Source organism: Protopterus annectens, chromosome 8.part0, assembly GCF_019279795.1.
Source record: "Protopterus annectens isolate FY-2018-M chromosome 8.part0, PAN1.0, whole genome shotgun sequence".
NCBI classification, from domain to species: Eukaryota; Metazoa; Chordata; order Ceratodontiformes; family Protopteridae; genus Protopterus; species Protopterus annectens.
Genome location: NC_056741.1, coordinates 388,773,994 through 388,800,393, shown reverse-complemented (window position 1 = coordinate 388,800,393; position 26,400 = coordinate 388,773,994). Strand labels below are relative to the sequence as shown.

Below are 26,400 nucleotides of genomic sequence, written 5' to 3'. Positions count from 1 at the left end.
TCCCTGAGTTGTTGCCCGACTGTGCATCTCCGGAGCCAGTCGGGGGTCGATTTGCGGCGCACCCACAAGCTTGGGAATCCATAACAAGCGATCAGTGGGTGCTTCGCATTATTACCGGAGGATACAACATCCCCTTCAACAAACCCCCCCCCTTCTTTAGGGGAAATCCCGGACGTACCACCCAGTCAGCGGGATCAGGCAGCATTAGAGGTTTCAAAGCTGCTACAAAAAGGAGCCATCCAGCCTGTCCCCATTGACCAGATCGGATTAGGAACTTACTCAAGATTATTTTTGGTACCAAAAAAGACAGGGGACTTCAGGCCCATTTTGGACCTCAGTTCATTGAATCGTTTTGTAAAAAGGTCCAAATTCCGAATGGTCACTCTTCAATCTATTCTTCCTTTGCTGGAAAAAGATGCATGGATGTGCTCCATAGATCTCCAGGACGCTTACTATCACATTCCGATAGCTCAAGAGTCCAGGAGACACTTACGCTTCCGGAGTCAGTCATTTCCAATTCCGAGCACTGCCCTTTGGTCTCACCACAGCCCCCAAGGTGTTCACCAAGTGTCTGGCAGTGGTAACTGCTCACCTGAGAAGTCTGGGATTCCAAGTGTTTCCATATCTAGACGACTGGCTCCTTACTGCCACTTCCGAGCATCTACTATTCCAGGCGCTCAGCGCCACGTTCACCTTGGGCCTTTTCTTAGGGATTACGTTCAATTTGCAAAAATCTGTACTACAGCCATCTCAGTGCATTACTTTTATAGGCGCAGACTTAGACACAAAAAGTATGCGCGCCTTTTTACCGGCAGCAAGAATTCAGGTCCTACAAGATCAAGTCAAATCCTGTCTTCCCTTACTAAGAGCCCCGGCCCATCAGATTCTACAACTGTTGGGTTCGATGGCGTCAACCATACTTTTAGTTCCCTTGGCCAGACTTCACATGCGAGTTTTACAATGGCTACTTGTCGGTTCAATGGTCTTATCAGGAACTTCCCTTGAACCATTTAATCATGATCACGGAAAGTTGCCGTCGAGATCTGCGTTGGTGGCTTCTCCAATCCAATCTCGACCAGGGGCGACCTTTTATACCTCAACGTCCCGTTGCCACTGTGACTACGGACGCCTCCCAGGTAGGGTGGGGGGGTCATTACCTGGACAGGTCGGTCCAAGGCACATGGCAGATCCAGGAAACGCATTTGCATATCAATGTCCTGGAGATGAGAGCGGTACTATTGGTACTCCAAGCTCTCCATCACGCTCTCCCACAAGGCCCGATTGCTATCCTATCCGACAACATGTCGGTGGTGTGGTACATAAACAAGCAAGGTGGAACCAGGTCTTACCCACTGTGCAGAGAAGCCATGAGACTTTGGCACTGGGCGGTAGCTACCAACCGCTTTCTAATGGCAACGCACATACCGGGGAAATCCAATGTGATTGCGGACAGATTAAGCAGGACCATTCTTTTACCCCACGAGTGGTCCCTCAACCAAGGAGTAACTGCGAAAATCTTCGACAGATGGGGTCTCCCTTGCTGCGACCTGTTTGCCAGCCCTCACAATGCAAATGCAGAGAGTTCTTCACGCTGTTTCCTTCTCAGGGACAGATTCCCAGGGACGCTCTGACCCACATTTGGCCCCAGTCTTCTACGCCTTCCTCCGTTCCCTCCTACCGAGGGTGATACAGAAGGCCATTTACCTGGAGAGCGAGATGATTTTGATTGCCCGCACTGGCCTCGTCAAGTTTGGTTCCCTTTCCTACAGAGGCATGCGATAGAAGGTCCATGGTTTCTGGATCCGTGCCAGACCTGCTGACTCATCAGTCAGGACGGCTTCACCCATCTCTCAGGTCCTTGAAGTTGGCAGCATGGTTACTCCACTTCCATCCTTAGTCCGAGACAATGCTCTTTCTCCGGACGTGGTCCACATATTGTCTTCTTCTCATAAACCTTCCACTATCAAACTTTATTCCAGCAAATGGAAAAGGTTTGCCTTCTGGGCTCAGGAACGGGGTATAGACCCTCTCACTGCACCAGTATCGGAGGTTCTGAATTTTCTGGCCTCCCTTTTTCAGTTGGGCTCTTCAGTTTCTACCATTAAGGTTCAGCTAGCGGCGATCTCTAATTTTCATGCCTCATTTGAACCTTCATTGATGTCTCACAAACTTTGTAAGGCTTTCCTTAAAGGGGCGTGGCTCCTTAGGCCTCCATTATCTCATCCTGTCCCCCCTTGGGACTTAGGATGCTGCCCTAACTGCCCATCCTTTCGAACCAGCTGCTACCTGTGATTTAAAATTTCTATCTTGGAAAACGGCCTTTTTAGTGGCCATAACTTCTGCCAGGCGAGTTTCAGAACTTCAAGCTCTTTGTTCTGATCCTCCTTATTTGATTTTTCACAAGCATAGAGTTTCATTGAAATTAAACCCTTCCTTTATACCAAAGGTGGCCTCCTCTTTCTGTATTCAACAAACTATAGAACTCCCTGTTTTCTTCCCAGAATTCTCTAATAACGCAGAATATACCTTGCATCATTTGGACGTACATAGACAACTGCGTTTTTACTTGAATAGAACCTCTCACACGCGGAAATCAAATCAATTGTTTGTTTCCTTTGCAATGAACAAATTGGGTCATCCAGTAACAAAAACCTCCATATCTAAATGGATTAAAGATTGTATCATTTTTATTTATTCACAGGCTAATAAAGAGCTTCCCTTTCCAGTCAAGGCTCATTCTACCAGGGCAATGGCTACTTCTGTAGCTTTTCACTCCAAGATATCAATAGATGATATTTGTGCTGCGGCAACCTGGAATTCTCCGCACACTTTCATTTCTCATTACAAATTGGATGTGGTTTCTCGAGGCAGGGCTTCCTTTGGTTCCACAGTTCTCAGGAGTGTTTTCCAATGAGCCACCCGGGATTTAGGTGCTAGGGACGCTGTCCCATCTGTTATGAATGTAGGCGAGATAGGATCCCATTACATCTTTTAGTTATGTACTTACCATAACTTCGGATGTATGGGATCCATCTCGCCTACATTCATAAGTACCCACCCTCCTTCCCCCTTCCATTCGGATTTAGAGGAGCTGTAGTCCCCCTTTTTTTTTTTTGGTGATCTTTCTTGAAGAACTTTAGTTGGTTACAGTGACTATTAGCTTTTCTGTGTTTGCATGGATGTATGAAAGCGAACAAACAAGATCTGGGGAAGCAGGTGTAGTGCATCCTGGGATAGGGAGTAGCCCAGCCAATGAGAGACTTCGTGCTAGTGTATTAGTTGCCGAGTCGGAGCCGATGGAGAGCCCATCTGTTATGAATGTAGGCGAGATGGATCCCATACATCCGAAGTTATGGTAAGTACATAACTAAAAGTTTATAGCCTTTTAGAGTGTGTTTCTTCAGCTTTAGCAGTTAAACTCTAGTATTATATAGCCCATTTGTTTTTATTTAAGGGCTGTATTAATAAGTGTTTAGTGGATTGAAGTGTGTTTTACTAGGTAGCTAGTTTATATCCTATAAGACTGTGTTCTAGCTATTAATAATTAGATCCTAGTTAGTGTCTAAGAGGCAGTTTTAAGAACTGCTTATATCTTAAAATTCTTGTGTTTTTTGAGCTTGTTGAAGACTAAGTCTGTGACTTTATATCTTGTTTTTTTGGTGTGTTTTTTAGAAGTAAACTGATTATTATGGCTGAGTAGGAAAAACCCCACAAGTCTGGTTTTAAAATATGTCCAAAGTGTGGACAAAAGTCTGTGACTGATAGTCACGTCAATTGTGTCTACTGTTTGGGTGCCCTGCACTTAAGAGAATTGTTCCATCTGCCATTCTTTTAGTAGCAGGGTTCTGCATGAGAGAAAAAGGAAACTGATTGATAGAGTGCTAGTAAAATCATCTTTTCAGGAAGCTTTGGGTGACCATGACAAAACCTGGCAAATCTCCGAAATCTACTAAGTCTTCTTCATCTGTTCCGACAACATCTAAAAAGACATTTGACGTCAACTCCACAGCCTTCGGAGCAGAGCGTTTTAGCTTTTTGGAGCCGGTCCCCAGTCCTGGAACCGGTCACCGAAGTACTTAGTCATCTATTCTACAATCAGTGGCACCCTCTATCCACTTTTCTCAGTCCTTAATAAGCCTATTTGATTTGGATGTGGATCGTGTGGTGCAGAATTTGTACAGCCATTGGCATTTGCAAAATTTGTATCGGCTCTGACCCAAGTAGTTTCGGAACTGAAAACTGTTCCTCCATCTTCATTTCCTCCTCCGAGCCATAGTGGTCCTTCGGAACCGGAGGAGTTGGAGCTGATATATTGTGGAGCCTTTGGAACTGATGCCTGCTCTAGTGCCATCGGTTCCAATTACTCGGACCTCCTTGGAGCCCATCGAGGAGTCTAGGAGCCGTCACACGCCGCTCGGGTCTGGCGAGGATAGTCGCACCGATCTTTTGGTTCAGACTTTACCTCCCGGGGCCTCGGCTCAGATGAGTTTGCCTCCTACCTCTGGTTCAGAGCCTGCTGTCCTGGTGCCTAGGGAATCCTCTGTTTCTTTGGATTCAGGGGTTCCTTCCCACCAGTGCAGAGGTGCCTTTGAAGCCATGAGGAGAGTAATGTCCCCCAGGACATCCACAACTTCAGGGCTGACTACCTCTTCCCCAAAAGCGCCTACGTCTACTTCTGTCTCACAGATCCCTTTGAAGCCTAGAGACCCTGAGCCTCAAAGCCCCATTGGGGTGGTCCCTGCTCTTCTGAGACCTCACCAGAAGCTCCCACTGATGAGGTTCCCAGGATGAGAATTTGCAAGAGGAAGCACCTAAACTCCCACACCGACTTGGAGGAATCGGAAGGGTCCCCATGGTCCCCCTCTGAAGATATATCTTGGAAACTTTGAAGCAGAGGGGTGGCTGGAAGCCCACCAACCCTACTGAGGATGTTGGTCCTCCTGAAAGCTTTTGGGTCTCAGCCCTCCACCTCTTGGGTGTCTCCACCCTTTGGTCTAATGAAGGGTGTGGGAGTCTCCGGACACCATGGAGCCTGTCCCTAGGAGGCCCAATAAATTTATTTCTGCCCCTCACGATAAGTCTTTCCTTACAAAGGGAGTGTCTGTTGATGACATGGTGGTGGCGGCAGCCACCAAAAAGGAGATGTCTGAAACGTCTTCCTCTGTCCATCCTCCTAACAGAGACTCTAGGCTCATGGATTGATACAGGAAGCGCATGTTTAGTTCAGCGACTTTTGCCATGCATTCACTGAACTACCTCACACATTTTACAAGACTGCAAAGAGACCTCCTTTAAAGAGCTTGGAGATGCTCTACATGGTACGGTAGCTGAGGGAGCTACAGACAAGGTTGCATCCCAGCTTGCTACCCTTAATTCAATAGTGAACTCGTCCATGCATCTGATTTCATATGCAGATGATGGAACGAGTAGGGCAGTGGGTACAGGAATCGCTCTTAGCAGACACACTCCTGGATGTGCTTATGTTCCTTTGCGGAGACCTTTGTCATACTTTGTCAACACCCCTTTTGATGGCTCGTCTCTTTTCGGGCCCAAAGTTAAGGAAACTTTGACCAGGTGTGAGCAGGAAGGAAAGACACTGCCTGCTATCAGAGTCTGTTTTTCCACCCCCTACTAGACCCTACCCCAAGAGTCAAAAGGGAGGAAAGATGTGGTTCCAAATAGCCCAAGGAGCCTTTCTGGACACACATGGCGAACCCCCCTCCAGGGGCAGAGGAGGGGGAGGGTAATAATGGAAGACGCCGCCATTGTGGCAGAGGGGTCCACAAAATCAGGATGACAGATCAGTTCTTTGTGATGCCCTACCAGCGCTCCTGAAAGGAGGCCCGACTGTCCTACTCTGGTGCCAGTCGGGGGACTCTTATCTTTGTACCCAGACCCCTGGCTCAAAATAACAAACGACAACTGGGTACAAAGCATAATTTCCAGAGGATATTATATTCCCTTCGCCAATCCTCCCCCCTTGATAACAAAAATCTCAGACGTTCCACCCAGTTTCAGGGAAAAAGCAACAGTAGAGGTCCTAAGGTTGCTAGAAAAGAGTCTTTCAACCAGTCCCAGCAGACCAGATAGGATCCGGAACATACTCAAGATTCTTTTTAGTTACAAAAAAGACAGGGGGTTGGAGACCTATTTTGGACCTCAGCAGACTGAATAGATCTGTCAATAAAAAGAGTTTCGGGATCAGTCGATACTTCCCTTCTTAGGGAAAGACAATTGGATGTGCTCGATAGATCTCCAGGATGCGTATTACCACATAAAAATGGCCAGACAATCCAGGGATCCTCTGCGCTTCCGGCTGGGAGCCAGAGTGTTCACCAAATGTATGGCAGTGTTTACGGCTCACCTGAGGCGCTTGGGGTTCCAGGTGTTTCCGTATCTAGATGATTGGCTACTCTCTGCCACCACCAGGCATCTGCTTGTACAAGCCAGGGACACCACACTTTTTCCATTTGCAATCAACTCGGGATTACCATAAACTCAGAAAAATCTGTCTTGTCACCATCGCAAAATATCATTTTTATCAGAGCAGATTTGGACACCACAAACACTTCCCTTAGAAAGGATATCAATACTTCGTCAGCAAATTCTGAATGTCATTTCCAGAGACAAGGTGCTAGTCTCAGAAGTACTAAAATTGTTGGGTATGATGGCAGCTGCAATAATAGCAGTTCCATTGGGTCGTATGCACATGCGAATTCTTCAATGGCTTCTGTTCACACAATGGTCTTATCAAGCGCTCCCAATGTCACATCTCATTATTCTAACAAACGCATGCAAAAGGATCTTCGGTGGTGGCAAACCTCTCTCCAAGTCGCGATAGGTCGTCCTTTTATCCTGCTCTAACCATTGGCCATGGTGATCACGGATGCTTTTCTGATCGGGTGGGGGGCATTTTTAGGGAAGAACAGCACAAGGCACATGGACCGAACAAGAGACACATCTGCATATCAGTGTCCTGGAGATGAGCAGTACTCTTGGTGTTGCAGTACTTACAGGACTCTCTCCCTCTAGAGACAATTGCGATTTAGACTGACAGCATGTCGGTGGTCTGGTACTTAAACAAGGAGGAACCAGGTCCTATCCCCTTTGTCGAGAGGCCCTAAGAGTGTGGCAGTGGGCTACATCCACCCAGCGCTTTCTGATAGCGGTGCACATCCTGGGGAAATCAACGTGATTGCAGACAAACTGAGCAGGGCAATTTTGCTACCTCAGGAGTGGTCCCTCAAAAAAGAAATAGCGGAAAGAATATTACGCAAATGGGGCCAGCCTTGCTGCGATCTTTTTGCATCCCTCTTGAACACAAAATACAGAAGCTACTTTGCTCTGATTCCCCCTCTGGGAGATTCCCCAAGGGACACACTCATACACGATTGGCCTCCGAGTCTCCTTTATGCATTCCCACCAATTCCCCTAATATCCAAAGCCCAAAGAAGGACCATCATTCTAATAGCCCCTCATTGGCCTCATAAGATTTTGGTTCCCCTTCCTTTGACCTCATCTGTTGGAGGAGCCTTGGATTCTGGACCCAGTTCCGGACCTTCTGATGCACTCGTCAGGGGCTCTTCATCCCTTCCTTCAGTCCCTAAAATTGACAGCTTGGCTGCTCCAATTCCCAACATAGCCAGGTTCCATAACCTCTCAAACGAAACGCAAGATCTCTTCCCATAAATCCTCTAGTAGGAAGTTGTACCTCAGCAAATGGAAGAGATTTTCCATATGGGCTTCTCAGAATAACATTGACCCTTACCAAGCCTCTGTTTCCTCCATATTAGATTTTTTGACTATGCTTTTCAACAAAGGAGCAGCAGCGGCTACAATTTGTGTGCAGCTTGCTACTGTCTCTAATTTTCATCTTGGTACTGAAGGCTTTAACATAATGTCACACAAGCTATCCAAAGCCTTTCTCTAGGGCACTTTCCACCAGAGACCAACAGTGACCACCAGTTAAATCCCCTTATACCCCCTGGAACCTAAACTTTATGCTCTCGCGCATTATTCTCCCACCTGGTTAGCCAGCTTCTTCATGTGATTTGTAATTTTTGTCTTGGAAGACTATCTTTTTAGTGGCCATCACGTCTGTTCGAAGAGTCTCAGAACTACAAGTCTTGTCCATAAAACCTCCATATTTGTTTTTTCATGCTATCAGTGTTTCACTGCGAACAAATCCTTCATTCTTGCCTAAAGTTTGCACTGAGGCTAACCATAACCAAATTATAGATTTACCAGTGTTCTTCCCTAAACACACCAACAATTTGGAGTATATGCTGCACAAACTTTGTTCACAGCTTAGATTTTACCTAGATAGAACCAAAGAAGCCAGAAGATCCGAACAACTGTTTGTTTCGTTTTCAGATTCCAGAAAAGGTATGCCTGTAGCAAAAACAACCTTATCAAAATGGTTATCTGATTGCATTACTTTCAATTACTCAGCTGCCAGTTTACCTCTACAACAACAAATTAAGGCTCTTTCTACCAGAGCTCTGTCCCCGTCTTCTGCTTTTTCAGCTAGGCTACCATTAGACAATATTTGTACAGCAGCCACTTGGTCAAAGCCACATACCTTTTATCACTCATTACAAACTCAATAGGGCCTCCAGGGAAGAGGGCTTCCTTTGGTTCTACTGTCCTGTGAAACATACTCCCGTGAGCCACCCAAGGAAGATGGTGCTTGGGACGTTGCTCATCTGTAAGAATGAACGGTGAGATAGAACAACTTCACATAAAGAAGTTATGTACTCACCATAACTTTCCATGTGAGTTCATCTCGCATTAATTCTTACTTCCCATCCGCCAACCCCCTCCAGGTTTTTTTCGAGGACCGAGGTTCATGTTTTGTCATGGTTGATTTGTCTTTACTGTGGTACTTATCTTATAAGTGACAAAGTGGCATATGGTATTACTAGAAGCAGCAAACAAGATCTGCTGTAACTTGAGGTGCATCATGGGATAGGGACTTGGCCTCGAGCTGTCTGAAGACCTCGAGCTTTGTATTGGCTGACTCAGCTCCGAACCAATCTGTAAGAATGAAGGCGAGATGAACAACTCACATAGAACGTTATGGTGAGTACATAACTTCTTTTTTAATTCAGTTCAGAATACAGTTTGAATAAATTGCTTTAATATTGCTACACACAAGTGTGCTAGCTTGCATTGCACTTGAATTGTTTTTAGTGCTGTTTTAGCTGCCTTTCTGTAAAAAAAAAAAAAAAAAAAAAATGAATTCTAAGCTTGTTTCGTGCCTTTCCTGTAATTTAGTCTAGTCCAGATACAGATTTGCTGTATCCAGTACGGTTTGTAAGCTTCTGAGAGGTGCCAAAGTCTGCTCTTCATTTTTTCCCCCGTAGATCTACTAGTTCTCTCCTCTACTGCACTTTTAGTAGCTTATTAATGTAGGAAGAAACTCCAAGACCATCAAATGAAGACAATAATTCGATAAAAAGGCAATTCCTTTATTCGACGTAAAACAGTGTCAATCCAAGTATCTAGCCAAATAACGTTAAAAACAATTAATCAAATGGGGTTTTAATTGTTTTTAACGTTATTTGGCTAGATACTTGGATTGACACTGAATTATTGTCTTCATTTGACGGTCTTGGAGTTTCTTCCTGGTTTTGTGTGATTTACATTTGGTTTTCCGTAGCTTATTAATGTAGCACTTTACCATACCAGACTTCTTGTAGCACACAAAGTGCTACCAGCACTAAACGTTCTACAAGGAAACGGCTCCAGTGCTTATTAATGCCCACCCCTCCAGGCATGTCTGAAGGTCAGTTCGCTGTGCTTTCTCCTATTAACCTGGTGAACTTGGGCATCTTGAGGGAATGTAGCAACTGCCTCATGTACACCGACAATCCTCTCCTCTTACCACCCAACACTCAAGACTTGGAAGAGATGCACTTGTACATCCAAATTGGAAGCCACGCACTCTCCAGCCAAGACCGGAATAACTGGTCAAGAGAAGGTGGTCAACACTTCCACCACACCACATGAAACGCACAGCCCTCCAGAACACACACCAGAACTGCCTTCACATAAAAACACAAACCACACACCCACCTTCATGGAGCCTCTCAATAAAAAAAAAATCTGCCCAAATAGCAGATGCCTCCGAGCAGAAACACACTCCACCACAACACAACACTAATCACGAGACACATAACTCTCCTAAACAGTGTGCCACTCAGCCAACACCCCTAGGCAAAACAGCATGCCCAGCACAATAGTCATAGGTGACTCGATAGTGAGGCACACTAATGTCCCACTCACTAGGTTGAATAAGGAGAAAGTAACAGTCAGCTGCCTGTCAGGCGCCAGGATCTGCCACATAATGCACGCACTCCGGTCCCTCAACAGCAGGTACAGATATAACTCATGTCATTCACATGTGGCTGTGAATGACATGAGACGTACCTCCTTGGACTACATGAAGATACCTGGAGGAGCTCTCGGATTATGTAGCCCAGGCGGGTACGACCTTGGCCCTGAGCAGCATCTTACCATCACCCAGAATGATACCATAGTACAAGCAGAAAATGATTGAGTTAAACAATTGGCTAAGTTTCTGGTGTCATCCCAGGCAGACAGATACTGGATCCCCTTAGAATGACATGATTGACAGACCTTGATGCATTGCCAGAGATGGCCTCCATCTGTCTTCCCTGGGCTTCCGGATACTGGCCAAGGCTCTTGCCCACCCCTATAGTGCCTTTTTTAGGTGGTATTCCAAAGACCAAATTACCACCGTAACAGCCACAAATAAATGCAATCTGAGGGTCATTCTGCTCAATGATAGAAGTCTAAATCTCAAAATGCACTTGCTCGAAGCACTCCTTAAAATGGAGAACATTGACATTTGTGCTGTAACGGAGACCTGCTTCATGGCGGCAGAAAGCATCCCTGCACTACCAGGCTGTAATTTCATTCCACACCTTTCAGCCCCAGAACTTGGACCGAAGCTCCAAAGGTGGTGGTGCTTTCATGTTCATAAAGGATATGCACACCTCCAGACTGATGCGTTATGTTGGGCTACCAGAGATACTTCAGGCTACGACCTGAATCACTGTCTTACCCAATGTTAGCTTCACCTGTTCTAGGTTCCCAACCGTGTCCCAAGACACTCACTCCACGTTCCTAAGCACCCTCAGGAATATTGGGGTCCAACCTAACACTCTCTCATACTGGCCGACTTCAACTACCCCACCATTAACTGGGAAAACTACTCCTGTACCAATACACTTGCCCATTGTTTCCTGGAATTCATTAATTCCAATGACCTGGACCAGCTCTGTGTTCTTCGTGTTTCACTGTTGCAGTCATCTCATGTGGGTTATCCCTGCCAGGGTAGCCCTCGGCCAGCTCGAATACCATAGACTTAGTATTTCTTTGTTGGTTGCTGTCGCTTGAGGACTGGCGTCCAGTTGTCAGTGGTATAAAGGAAGGCATTCAACGCCATTGCATCAGTCTTTTCTTGCATGGAGCCCAAAGCAGAACCATTTCGTACGAGTGCCGGTCGGCCGCTACCTGAATTTCATGTCCGAATTCAAGTTGAAGTCTTTGAAAGCTAAGTACCCTGTTGGGGATCCTTTTTTCTTGCACTAACCAATGTCAGAAAAAGTTAATTGTCTTGCCTGTGGAAAGCAAATACCATACAGGGACTTCCATTCTTACTGCGTCACTTGTTTAGGCCCAGAACATGACGTCCCTCATAACTTTTGTGCTCTGTTTAACACCAGAACTGTCCGTCATCTGGCCCTTATTCTAGCTAGATATTTCTGTTTACAGTCTTTGAATTCCGATATGGCTTTGGTAAGCCATCCGACAGCGGATCTTTGAAAAAAACGTAAAGTTAAAGACAGAGACAGACCACACAGGACCAAACCTTTCGGAGGACTGATGACCAGCTTAATGGAACTGTGAGGTGCTTTCGCAGCCCCTGATGCCCATTTCAGTTAATTCACAGGCCGCTACCGAGATCTTTTCGGAGTCCGGTATGCCGCAGAACTCTTTTTCGTCTAAGGATCTTGCTGTCATCCCTACCTTGGATGGGTCCGGAGCTGCTGAGCAGGCACCGGCTTCCGAGGAAGTCCTTCACAACACCAAATCCCGACATTAAAAAGACATCTTCTTTCACGGCTACCGTTCTTTCGAAAACAACAGAGTTCTTCAGGCCCAGGGGTCGAACCACACCCAAGAAACCGACTACCCCTTCTCAGGTGCCTGCTCCCTTGCCTCAGTCTCAAATGTTTAAAATGGCAGAAGACCTTATCATGCTGATTAAGGGCCAGTCCACGCCCTCAAAAAGGAAAGGAGATCTGTCGCTAGCAGTTTTGTCTGAACACTACTCAGATGAATCTGATGAAGACCTGCAGCCACTCTCCACTTATGAGGATTCTGATGCAGAGGAATTCATTCCTTCAGCCTCTTCTCCCAGAGGATTTTTCCTTTGGAGAAACCTGGCATACCTTAAGGGAACATTTCCAATGGGAGAGTAAAGTCTACCCACAGTCTTAAACGTTACCCTGAGTCTTTGGACCTTCCACAACACAGGCCCTTAGCCATCCCCCAGTTATAGATGTGGTGGATGATGTCTTTCTTAAATCCAGCTTAATTTTAAATGCCCTCCCTCCTGCTCCCATTAAACCAGACTGGTACTGCAGTGCATTTATGGTAAGTGTACATCTTTTTAAAAATCCTACAGCTGACCATGAGGTCATTACTCAAGGGCCTAAAGGGATTAAAGCAACCGCTGCTAAGAATCCCACCCCCTCAGACAGGAATTCCCGAGCACTGGGCATATGGGGTAAAAAAGTATACACCTCAGCTAATCTCTGCTTCAGGGCAGGATCTCAACACTTTCAGTTCTCAGCATTTCCCTTTGGCCTATCCAGAGTTTTCACAAAATGCCTGGCTCCAGTCATTGCCTTTTGCAGGCAAAGAAATATTCAAATTTACCCCTAATTGGACTACTGCCTTATTCAGGCAGACAGCCAGGAAAAGCTACTCAAAGACCTGGCCTTTGTAAAGGACCTACTAACCTTCCTGGTGTATCCAAGCATTTCCCTTTGGCCTATCCAGAGTTTTCACAAAATGCCTGGCTCCAGTCATTGCCTTTTGCAGGCAAAGAAATATTCAAATTTACCCCTAATTGGACTACTGCCTTATTCAGGCAGACAGCCAGGAAAAGCTACTCAAAGACCTGGCCTTTGTAAAGGACCTACTAACCTTCCTGGTGTATCCAATCAATGAAAAGAAATCCAAACGGGTACCCACCAAAAGGATAATCTCCCTGGGAGCAAGTCTGGACACAGCATCCCAGATAGCATGCCTTACACCAGAGAAAAATTTTCCTATCTGCTTACTTCTCTCAACTGGCCACCAGGCTCCAGCTTTCTGCAAGGGATATCCTGCAAGCCCGGGGGTTCATGGCCTCTTGCATACTCCTCATTCCATATGCCAGACTGCATATGAGGAAACTTCAATGGTACCTAAAGAGCCTTTGTTGTCAACACTCTCTCAAGTTCTGGAAACTCTCTTCTGCCTATAATTCATTGCCTGAGGAAGGAATTTCTTTGGTGGGCAACGGCATGCTCCCACAACAAGGGACTGCCCTTCTCCCCACTTCCCACTGCCTAGACTCTCGCCACAGACTCATCAGACTACGCTTGGGATGCACACCTGGATGGCAGGTGCATACAGGGCCAATGGAACCCTCAGCAACTCCCTCTGCACATCAATCTAAAAGAGATGATGGCTGTGCAGCAGGCCTTAATAAATTTCAAACACCTTCTTCTTTCTCCAGGGGTTCTCTTGATAGACGGACAACCACTGTGATGAGGTACATCAACAAGTACGGAGGGACTCACTCCTACCCGCTGTACAGGCTGGCCATGACCTGTTGGTTCACAGCCTCTTCCATGCAGATACACCTGTTAGCTCAATACCTGCCAGGCTCTCTCAACTCCCTGGCAGACCAATTAAGCAGACAGCTCTTGGACCCCCCACAAATGGCAGCTCAACAGAAGCACCTTCTTCCTAATAACTCAGAAATGGGGAACTCCAGAGGTCGACCTCTTCACCTCCCACACCAACCACCAGCTCAGCAAATTCTGCACCAGGGAACATCACTGCATGGCTTGGAAAGTGGATGCCCTGTCCTTCCCCCTGGTTAAACCTCTCGGTCTATGCCTTTCCTCCCCTACCTCTCATTCCAAGGGTACTGCTCAAAATAAGGGAGGAAAAACCAAGGACCATTCTCATAGCTCCAGACTCACCCAGATGGCTGTGGTACCCCTTGCTGCACACTCTGTCCCCGCTGCCTCCGTGGAATCTTCCTCAGATTCCAAACTTCCTAACCCAGAGGGAAGGGAAACTCGTGCACCCCCTACTGCAGACACTCAGTTTGGCAGCTTGGCTTATACCCTAGCCCCTGACCAATCTGCCATCCTTGGTAAACAGGCTCTGGATGTTATTCGAGAGGCCAGACGACCTAGCATCAGAAAGTCTTATGCAGATAAATGGAAAAGGATCTGCACCTGGATCCAGGCTAAGGGAGGGGCTAGCAACTTGAGGCCCCCCCAGAATGGTGCCAATACCAGCTTGGGACCTTAACTTTGTCTTGGAAAAGCTCATCCTGCCCCCCCTTCGAACTAGGTTCTTCTGCAGAGCTAAAATCATCTCTCCTGGAAGACCGCCTTCCTCCTAGCCATCATTTCAGCCAGAAGAGTCTCTGTGCTGCAAGCACTCATGGCTGTGGAACCCTTTATCTTCCATGCAGACAGGGTATCCCTAGGAACTAATCCATCCTTCATTCCCAAGGTGGTGTCCAGTTGGGCTGTCAACCAATCTATTCATTTACCCACCACCTTTCCTAACCCCCAAAACAAAGGGGAAAGGATTATGCACTCTCTAGATGTGCACAGACAGCTCAAGTACTGTCTGGACAGGACTAAACCCTTCAGGAAGTCTGATCAATTGCTGGTTAGCTTTGCTTCAGGGGCAGAAGACAAAGCCATCTCCAAGCAAACCATTTCCAAATGGATAGCACATTGCATCCATTTCTGAAACAAACAGCATGGCAAGCCTACCCCCCAAGGGGGTTAGGGCACACTCCTCCAGAGCAGCTTCCCTTGGAGGAGTCCCCACCAGGGACATCCTGGAGGCTGCCTCCTGGACATCTGTTAATACTTTTACCAAGCATTGCCACCTGCCTCTCTTGTCTAAATCAAGGGCAGGGTTTTCCTCTGTCTTGCAAGGCTTGCTAGCCAGCCCCTAGCTTCCTGGACTCCCTCCAACCATTTTCCTCAGCTTTGGGAATCTACCCAAATGTGATGACTGCAACAGTGAATACACTCTATCATCTACATGTATGGTAAGTATACACAACTGTACTTTCTTACCCCCACTAGAGGTAGCAATGTCTTTGACCTGGTTGTTACTAACATGGGCGATCGTTGCTCTACACCAGTAGTCAACTCCTCCCTGGTTAGATCTGACCACAAAGTAATCACCTTGAAATCCCCCCTGCCAAAAACTATCTCTGCAACAGGAGGAGGAAACTGATGCAGAATTAGGTGAAATCCCAAGACTGGAAAAACTCACTTATCAGCCTCCACAAAAAGTTGAGATCCCTCATCAAATCCACTAAAGCTAGCTATGAAAACAGAATTGTAGCAAATAATAGACCATAACAAGGCCATTTATAGTTTTGTAAAGAACCTCCATGGCAATACCCAGATTTGCTGTGAGCTACTGCACAATGGTACCGTCTATACTGAGCCCACAGATGTTGCCAATGTACAGATTCAGTGCCAACTTTACCACCCCCCCCCAAAAGACCAATCACAATACCAGTAGATTGCCAGGCACCCAGTATTACTGCTGCACTGGTTAAAACAGCACTGTCCATGGCCAAGAATACAGCTTCTAGAGAACCTGACAATATCCCTGGCTGTGCTCTACATGAACTACAGAGTGAGCTGGCACCGCAACTGTGTGCCTTGTTCAGTCACAGCCTCACCTCATGCTTTGTCCATACCAAATGGCGCACTGCTATAGTTATCCCTCTCCACTAAGGAGGAGTGATTACAAACCCTGGGAACTATCATCTCATTAGCCTGACGAGTCTGATATGTAAAGCTGTGGAACGCATCATTATGGACCTAATAAACAAGGATATAGGGAATCTCCAAACTCTGGATCCCAAACAGTTTGGTTTTGTGAATGGTAGGTCATGCCTGCTCAACCTGGTCGGCTTCTTTGAGTCCGTCACCAGACCTGTGGATGAAGGCAAGGTGGTTCATACAGCCTACCTTGATCTTGGCAAGGCATTTGATACCATTCCCCACTCAGGAATCATAAAAACTCACTTAAGCTAGGCATCAACCCCTATATCACTAGGTGGGTTGCAAACTGGCTTACAGAACCCACGGTGTGAAAGTAGCTGACTGCCGACTAGTCACTAGTGGAGTCTCACAGGGATCGGTCCTGGGTCTTCTCCTGTTTTGCTATCTACTTCTCAGAAGTCCAGGCCAACGCAAATGGACTCTGGCTGACAAAGTTCGCAGACAGTTGCAAGTTAGGAGCCATTATTAACTCCCCAAGTGATGTTGACATCCTACAGAAAGGCCTCACTGAGACCAACGACTGGTGTCAGAACCATGGCCTTAAGCTGAATGCCAAAAAATGTCGTCATCCCTTTTGGGAAAAACGCAGTTGCATGAACTACCACATCGATGGTAGTCCACTGAACACCGAAGGTGTTAGATCTGGGAACACAGGTTGACAGCAACCTCTCTTTTTTGACCACCACACTGCCACTGTGGTCCGAAAGTCTTTGTGTGGCACATCTCATTACTAAGGGTTTTGCATCCAGGAAGAAAGAAGTCATTGTCTCCTTCTACTCTTCCCTCATTAGGCCAGTCATGGAGTACATTGCCCCATTTGGCCTGTACCTCACTAGACACCTGCAACAACTGGAGAGGCTGCAAAGTTACCTCACAAAGAGGCTCCTAGTCGTTAAACACTTGTCCTATATGAACAGACTCAAAAAAAACCTCCAACTATTCTTGGTCTCATATCTACTACTGAGAGGCAATCTCTATTTGACTTACAAAGCCATGTCTGACCTAGCTCTGTTAGAAATGCTACATCTAAAGAAATCCCAATCCCTCCACACCACACGGTCCAGAGACCTCAACCTCATACCACAATCAACAGAATGTGCTAGAGGGACAGTTTCATAACCCAGAGACTGCCCATGCTGTGGAATAGACTTCACATACATGTCAATCAGAGCACCTCACTAGCCCTCATCAAGAGCAATCCAGTGGCTCTACTAGACAGAGCTACTGGAAACTAAGGTTAAGTGGCACAATGCCAGGGTAATCCTATAGGCTAGGCTTGTAAAGGCTCCAGGTCCATTAGCCTAGTACACATCTATGAACCTTGAGTTTTACATTGCATTTAACCACTGCAAGGACTGCTGTTCTACATTTAAATACATTGTAGCTACAGTTTTTCAGAGAGGTTTTAGGCATCTGTTTTGTGGTTCCCGAATACTTGGGCTCCACACCAGTCATTTTTACTTTGAGGGTCATAGTCTGCACTCTTATGGTAGGAGAGGTTTGATTTCACCCATTTTGAGCTGATAATTGCTTGTGGACAGCTTATTGCTTGCTTATCTGATTGACCTTTGGGCATAGCATAAAACTTAGTTTTTTTCTGCTCTTGTATAAACCTTACATGTGTACAAAGCTGTTCTTTTCACAGCTGTAGTTGTTGGTGCCCTGTATATGTACAGTCAGCAGAAGTTGCATTTTCCCTATAAGAACTGCCTTGGAAATTTACCTCAGTCCCACTCTGCTTAAGGAGCAATGAGCAGGTTTGAGTGCAGAGTAGCGTTGCCATATTTAGTTGAGTCTAGATTACGTTATTATAGCACCAAGGACCATTGCTGCTCAATGAGCAACAAGTTTGGGTGTTGGGACAGCATTACTGGGTAGGTTAGTTGTAGATTACACCAAGTAGGCACCCATCCCTTATCTGGTTGCAAATACCCTCCACTCCTTTCTCTTGTAAAGCACACATTGGGACCTGCAACAATGGATAGGCTGCATTCAGCTTGGTTCCTGAAGCAATGTAGCAATTGCCTTTATGTATACTGACAACCACTTAATTCTGGAACAGACAAATGGAGTATGTGAAAGATGTAGTTGCACACTGTCACTGGTGGCAAGGCTTTCACATAACGGAAACAAAAAATGCCAACAGGTTATCAGCGACACACACACTGCACTAAGGACCAGGCACACATACACTTGTGCGTAGAAACTCACATGTGACTTAACAAAACCTCAAAGGCTTTCCAGAAATAGTCCTCAAAGTCTGCATGTCCACAAATAAGACAACTCCCACCACAACACATGAGAAACAATGACATGTGGTTCTAACTACCAAACCCATAAGGTGGTAACCCCTCACAACCCAATATTTTAGTCCTAGGAGACTCCAATGTGAGGCACAGTGATATCCCTCTCACCAGGCTGGATAAGGAAAGTGTTAGTTATTTGCCTGTCCAGAGGCCAAGATCTGCCGGATCACGCAAGCACGCTGGTCACTAAACCCCAAGTACCAGTGTGACTGATAGTCCATAAGGGCATAAATGACCCAAGAAGTACATTCCTGAACTATGTGAAGAGAGACATAATTGAGCTCCTAGATCATGTGCGACAGGCAGGTATGAGCCTAGCATTGAGCAGCATTCTGCCATCTCCAAGAATGATGCTACAATACCAACAGAAAATGATTGACTTGGCTACTGGTGTCTGTCAACCTAGGAGAACATGGTTGACTGGCCACACTGCTTTGCCAGGGATGGTCTTCACCTGTCACCAGTAGGTTTTCGGACATTGGCCAAAACATTGATGTCCTTCAAGGATGCATCTGCAGTCATAACAAATGGGTTGTCCTGTCGTCAGCAGCCCTTCGGTCGGCCGGATTCCAAAGTCTGGGTCTGGCCTCGGCTGGTGTCGCACTTCACCCGACGTCCTCTCTGCTGGTCTTCGGGTATAAAGGCATCAGCCGACGCCATTTTCCTCAGTCTTTCTTGCCGCGTGGCGCCCGAAGCAGAAGCTGTTTGCAAGTGCCGGTCGGTCAGATCCAGAGATTACTACTACCGAATACTACTTCGAAGACTTCTAAAAAGCTAAGTACCCCGCTGGGGACTCTTTCTTGCCTCAGCCGATGTCAGAAAAAGTTAATAACTGTTTAACTTGTGGGAAACAAATACCTCATAAAGATTTCCACTCTTACTGCTTACCTTGTTTAGGCCCAGACCACGACGTAGCAGCCTGTTTAGCCTGTGCTTCCTTCAACCGACGAACGCTTAGGCGTCGGTCGGAGTTTGCTGAACAGTTTTTCGGCTCAGATTTTGCGTACATTATGCCGTCGGATCCTCCGACTTCTCAAAATGTTAAAAAACGCAAAGAAAAAGACCGACACTCGTGGTCCGCGGTTTTGGCCGAAACCACGGTTAAGCAAACCGCGAGTGTCTCGGTTTCGGACGAAACCGAGCAAACGGGTCAATCTTCAGCCGAATCCATGACTACTACCGAGGCTCCTGCTTACCCTAGTTGAATCGGCCTCTGAAGTTTTGCCTATTAATGTGGTTCCTATAGAATAATCAGACACCATCCCTTTGGATGTCTCTACCCCAGCACGTGGTGCTGCTAGGCCTCCTGCAGCCATGTCTATTAAGGCCTTTGCCAGGGCTAAAGCAGCCAAAACTGCTAAATCAGTGCCTGTTAAGCCCCCCTCACACAGGCCCAGTTCCAGTTCTCAAATGCTTACTCTGGCAGAGGATCTCATCTCTTTAATAAGGGGATCCCAATCTCACCCAGACAGGGCCTCTCAGCCTCCAGAAAAGAGACCTAGAGCAGAGCCCCCAGAGCCAGTGTCCTCAGATGATTCTTCTGATGATTCAGACATTACAGACCATCCAGAGGCTCCTTTTTCTACTTATGAAGATTCCGATGCTGAAGAATCTATTCCATCTGCCTCTCCACCAGAGGAATTTTCCTTTATGGAAACCTTACATGCCATGAGAGAGCAATTCCAATGGCAGGGACAAGATTTCTCAGATTCAAGAAAAAGGCTTAGGAACTTTCTACACTTAACGCAACATAGGCCCTTAGCTATACCTCCAGTTCTGCCTGTTGTGGATGATGCATTTAATGATGTTTGCACTGCTCCTGATACTTTACCTCCAGCCCCTGCCAAACCAGATAGGTTTTACAGGGTACCGGACACTCATCACCACCTATACAAGGCCCCACTTGCAGATCCTGAGACTATCTCCCAGGGGCCTAAGGCAGTAGCTTCGACCTCAGCAAAAAACCCTCTCCCTTCTGAAAGGGAATCCAGGTCCTTAGAGAGATGGGGTAAAAGTTTACACCTCTGCTACTCTTTCAGCTAGAGCTTTGAACTGTCAGTTTCATATGATCCAATACCAAGAGTTTATGCTTGATCAGTTAACTAAGAAACTGTCCTCTGATGACTCCTTAGATAAGAAATATGTTTTAGAAATGGTGAATAACATACAGCAGGTTAGTAACCATTCTTTAAAATGTGGCTATGATGCACTGGAGGCTTCATTTAGATCAGCCATGACTGGCACAGTTATAAGAAGGCATGCATGGTTGAAAGAACAGGTCTTGCCGGATCATGTTAAAGCAAAGCTGTTAGATGCTCCTATGGATAAGGCCAGTCTATTTGGTTCTCCTGCTCAGCAAATAATGAAGAAAATGGAAGAGAAGGCAAAATCTGTACAAACAGTTAAAGATTTCTTACAGGTTCAGCCCCCAAGGTTTAGCAGGAACTGGCCTTCCAAAATTGGTCCTTTCCAGACTCCTCTAAATCTCAGAGAGGCAGGAATAGACGCTCCAGAGGCAGAAATCAATCCAGAGGAGGTGCCTACAGAGGACGCCAGTGGCAAGGCAATAACCAGCGAGGCACAGACACAACCACTGCCACTGCAACAGGACAATCACAGTGACTTGGCTCTGACACCGCCTACCAGGGAACAAATAGCAGCACCCTTAGGCGGAAAGTTAGCCTTATTTTCACAAAATTGGCACTATATCACAAAAGACAAGTGGATTTTGCAGACCATAGACCAAGGCTACAGGTTTCACTTCCACACCTTACTAGTAAAAAGAGGAATGCCAAACCTACCTCCAAATCAGAAAACAGAAGCTCTAAAGCAGATAGCTCAATTAACAAAGATGAGAGCTGTGGAAAGAGTACCACCAGCAGAACAGGGCAAAGGATTCTACTCCAGACTCTTCCTAGTACCAAGAAAAGAGAAAAGTTGGAGACCTATTCTCGACCTGTCCGCCTTAAACACATTCATCATTGTCCCAAAATTCAAAATGCTGACCCTACAGCAACTTCTTCCCATGCTGGGCAAGGAGTGTTGGCTGGTAACTCTAGATCTCAAGGAGGCATACCTGCACGTCCCCATACGACCAAATTGCAGAAGATACCTCAGTTTTCTTGCAGGATCAGAGCATTATCAATTCTCAGCATTGCCCTTTGGCTTATCTACTGCGCCCAGAGTATTCACAAAATGCCTGGCATCAGTAATAGCTCATTGCAGGCTACAGGGAATTCAAATTTATCCATACCTGGACGACTGCCTGATACAAGCGGACAACAAAAGCAAACTGACAAAAGACTTACAAAGAGTCATTTGCTTACTACAAGCCCTGGGATGCACAGTCAATTTAAAAAAGTCAAGACTAATACCATCCCAAACAAAAACATTCTTGGGTGCAGAATTGGACACAGTAAAACAAATGGCATTCCTTACTGCAGAAAAACAAGAACAACTCCCTCATTACTTCTTGGCATTAACAAAGCAGAACAAACTAACAGCAAGGAAAGTACTGCAGGCCTTGGGCTTCATGGCATCATGCATAATCCTGGTCCCCCATGCCAGATTGCATATGAGAAAACTACAGTGGTACCTAAAGAATTTATGGTCTCAACACAGGCACAGCTTAGAAACCGAAATACCACTAATCCCATGCCTGAAACAAGAGTTCCTATGGTGGGCTCAAGCATGCCAGTCAAACCCAGGCTTGCCCTTCCACAACTTACAAGCAAGCCAAACCATCACAACGGACGCCTCAGACCTAGGTTGGGGGGCCCACATGCTGGAGAAATGCATACAAGGATTATGGACCCCAGATCAACTGCACCTGCACATAAATCAAAAAGAAATGCTGGCAGTAAAACTAGCAATCCAGAATTTCAGACCATTCCTCAAAGAAGGCCATTTGATGATAAGGACAGACAACACCACAGTCATGTGGTACATCAACAAACAGGGAGGCACTCATTCATACCCCCTATGCCGAATGACTCTGGACCTATGGAATATGGCTCTGAGCTACAACATTCAGTTACAGGCAATATTTGTACCAGGAAAAGAAAACATCCTAGCAGACATGTTAAGCAGAACTACCTCGGATGCTCACGAATGGATGCTACACCCGGACATCTTCAAGGCCATCACACAGAAATGGGGAATGCCACAAATAGACCTATTCGCATCCCCACTCAATCACCAGCTCAAGAAATTCTGCACAAGGACATACCACCCACTTGCATGGAAGGTGGACTCTCTATCCTTAAGTTGGAAAGGCCTGACAGCATATGCATTCCCACCTCTTCCTTTGATGCACAAGATACTACTGAAAATCAAAGAGGAGCGTCCAAGGATAATTCTGATAGCTCCAAATTGGCCAAGACAACACTGGTATCCATTGCTGAGGAGCATGTCACGGGGGAGAACGTGGACACTACCCCTGATGCCTTTGATGTTAACTCAGAACGACTACAACATCATGTATCCAAATCTAAAAACTCTGCAACTAACTGCCTGGAACATTACATAACAGCAGCTAACCCAGATTTATCCCAAAGGGTTAAAGACATTATCCTGGAGGCCCGCAGACCTTCTACAAGAAGGAACTATGCAGGGAAATGGAAAAGGTTTGTCATTTGGAGCACTGAAAGAGGAAAAGATGTGTCAAAGATAGATATTGCCAACATCCCTGAGTATTTGGCAGAGCTTCTCCATACAGGCCTGTCCTATTCCTCCATCAAGATACATGCATCAGCTATTTCTGCAGAATACAGCTTGATCCCCTGTCTTCTCACATCCTCTACTCGGCAGTTCCTCAGAGGAATCAAGAATGTAAAACCTCCTAGGAAACCACCATTACCAGCATGGGACTTGAACTTTGTGCTAGAAAAATTGACACTCCCTCCATTCGAACCAGCAGCAACAGCAGATCTTCAACACCTATCCTGGAAAACTGCTTTCCTACTGGCAATTACTTCAGCAAGAAGGGTTTCGGAACTACAGGCCTTAATGGCAGTACAACCCTTCCTAATCTTCCATCAAGATAGAGTATCCATGAGAACTAATCCTACATTTATGCCTAAGGTGGTATCCAGAGTGTCTCTAAACCAGGCAATCCACCTACCTACCTTCTTTCCCAATCCACAGAACAGGGGGGAAAGACTGCTGCATACCTTGGATGTACATAGACAGTTGCGCTACTACCTGGACAGAACCAAGGGCAATAGAAAAACTGACCAGCTTCTAGTGGCCTATGCAACAGGAAGGGAAGGAAAAGCAATTTCCAAACAGACAATTTCCAAGTGGATAGGAAATTGCATCAGATTCTGTTACTCCTACCATGGAAAACCAATTCCACAGAACATAAGACCTCACTCTACAAGGGCTACAGCCACTACCACAGCTTTCTTACGAGGAGTGGCAACCAAGGACATTATTGAGGCGGGTACTTGGACCTCCGTGCATACATTTGTCAAGCATTATAACTTACCTCTATACTCAGGATCCCTTGCAATACAGCAGTGGCAAACCCTGCTCGGGATCTAAACTACACCATAATTCTTCTTCCTCCTCCCCTAGTTTGGCTATGGTATTCTACCCATTTGTTATGACTGCAGATGCATCCTTGAAGGACATAGTACAGTTTTATACCTACCATAAATGTAGATGTCTGAACAGGATAGCATCTGCAGTCAGGATTACCCACCCTCCTTCCCCCCCCCCAGCTAGCTATTAGGAGGGTAAATACCCTAGGAATACCACAGAGGGGATCTCTTATGGTGTATTTGTTTGTATATATGTACATACATGCTTATTTTTTGTGTTTGCCTACCTTTTTTTTGGAAGCATTGGCATTTTCCCAAAATTTAGTTTTCCAAGAGGGCAACTGGCATCTGGGGCAAGAAACACTGAGGAAAATGGCGTCGGCTGATGCCTTTATACCCGAAGACCAGCAGAGATGACGTCGGGTGAAGTGCGACACCAGCCGAGGCCAGACCCAGACTTTGGAACTGCCGATCAAGGGCTGCCTGACGACAGGACAACCCATTTGTTATGACTGCAGATGCTATCCTGTTCGGACATCTACATTTATGGTAGGTACAAAACTGTACTTTCTCCACTATAGTGCCTTTTTCAGGCAGTGCCAAACAAATGAACCTAACCTAGCAAAATCTGCTTTGGATAAGCTAAAGGGTATTGCTCAGTGCTAGGAGTTTAACAAGAAACTGCACTCACTGGAGAATGCTGACATCAATGCAGTTAATAAAACATGGTTCAAAGCCATAGAAAGCACTTTGGCAGTACATGGCTGTAATGCCTTTCAAACATGCCGATCACCCATTGCATACGAAGGGCAAAAGTCAGAGGTGTATCTGTCTAAAAGGATAAGCACACCTCAAGACTGGTCAAACAATACGACATACCTGAGCTACTCCATGTCCAAATAGCCAGAGGAAAAATCCATTACCATATTCTTGCTAGCTGCAGGTCCCCCACCCTGAGCCAGGAAACCCATCAACCCAGTGCCATACTCGGTGATTTTTAACTTCTCCACTACTAACTGTAAAGCATTGACATCCTCTAACATGCAGGCCCACAGATTTCTAGACTTTAATACAAATGACATGGAGCAGCTAGTCTGCACACTCACTAGTCTGCATACTCTCACTAGTGGTACAAATATCATAGACCTGGTACTCACAAATATGGGAGAGCACTGACCCCCCCCCCACACACACACACACACACACACATACACCATATGTGATGTCCACACCGGTTAGATCAGACCATAAAGTAGTGTCCAAATTAAATATAAAACTAGACCTCCGACCTAACCCCAAAACCTTTTAAGAACTTCTTAGGCAAACTACCTTCTATTAAGTGACAAAGTAGCTAGTTTCCAAGCTCTGCAAACCAAGAACGTACAGAAGCCTATGCAGAGGTTTACACAGAAGCCCTATACAACCATACTAACAGCTGCATTGAAATGGCAGTACCCAACCGAAATAAGCCTAGGTCAACTCACAAAAACAGGATACCTTGTGGATCCCTGATATAGATAGGTTGTATAACAAAAGAAAGAAAAATCCTGGCTAGAGGTGGAAAGGAATGTGCACAGCAGAGCGAGAAATCCCTTGTTAGTCTGAACAAGCAAGTCAAGAAACTAGTCTGGTATTGAAAAGCAAATTTTGAGGCAAAAATAGCTTCTCAAGCTAAGGATAACCATTAAATATTTGTCAGTTATATCCACAGTCTTAAGGGCAACACCTAACATTGTGTAGAATTTAGTTGTAGACAGCATCACCTACACTCTGACAGAAGATGTAGCAGATCTGAATTCAGCTCAAAATTTTATCTCCGGTTATCCTCCACGTACCTTATAGCTTGAAACAGGATCTGTCAGTCCCACTATGATGTCTATTTAACCACATCCTCCAGGACTGGCTTTGTCCTTGGGGAGTGGAGAACAGTTGCAGTCATCCCTGTGTATGAAGGGGGACTATCAACTGACTTGGAAATTACAGACCCATAAGCTTGACTAGTTTTGTATGCAAGGACATGGAAAGAATAATCATGGACCTGATTTAAAAAAAAAAAAAAAAAGACAAGAGGAAACCTCCAAATACTGAACCTAACCCATTTCAGCTTTGTCAAGGGCAGGTCATAGGTCATGCCTACTAAATCTGGTAGATGACTTTGAGAAAGTCTCTAGGGTCAGGGATGAGCTAAATCCATGCATACTGCCTACCTTGACCTGACCAAGACATTTGACACTATTCATCACTTGGGTTTTATGAATGAACTCAAAACTGGGTGTAAATCTCTGGGTCACCACATGGCTAGCCAAGTGGGTCACTGTCAAGACAAGTCTACTTCTTCAGTAGACTGAATTTACACTTACCTTGTATATTGTGTGTGTGTATGTGTATATGTATATGTGTGTATATATA

At 45.8% G+C, this 26,400-nt stretch overlaps 1 protein-coding gene across 4 annotated transcripts in view; it reads left to right on the top strand.

Annotated features, from left to right (window-relative positions):
* Nucleotides 1-26,400, top strand: part of OTUD7B (OTU deubiquitinase 7B) — a 1,511,480-nt gene that overhangs the window by 76,454 nt on the left and 1,408,626 nt on the right. The window lies entirely within an intron of this gene.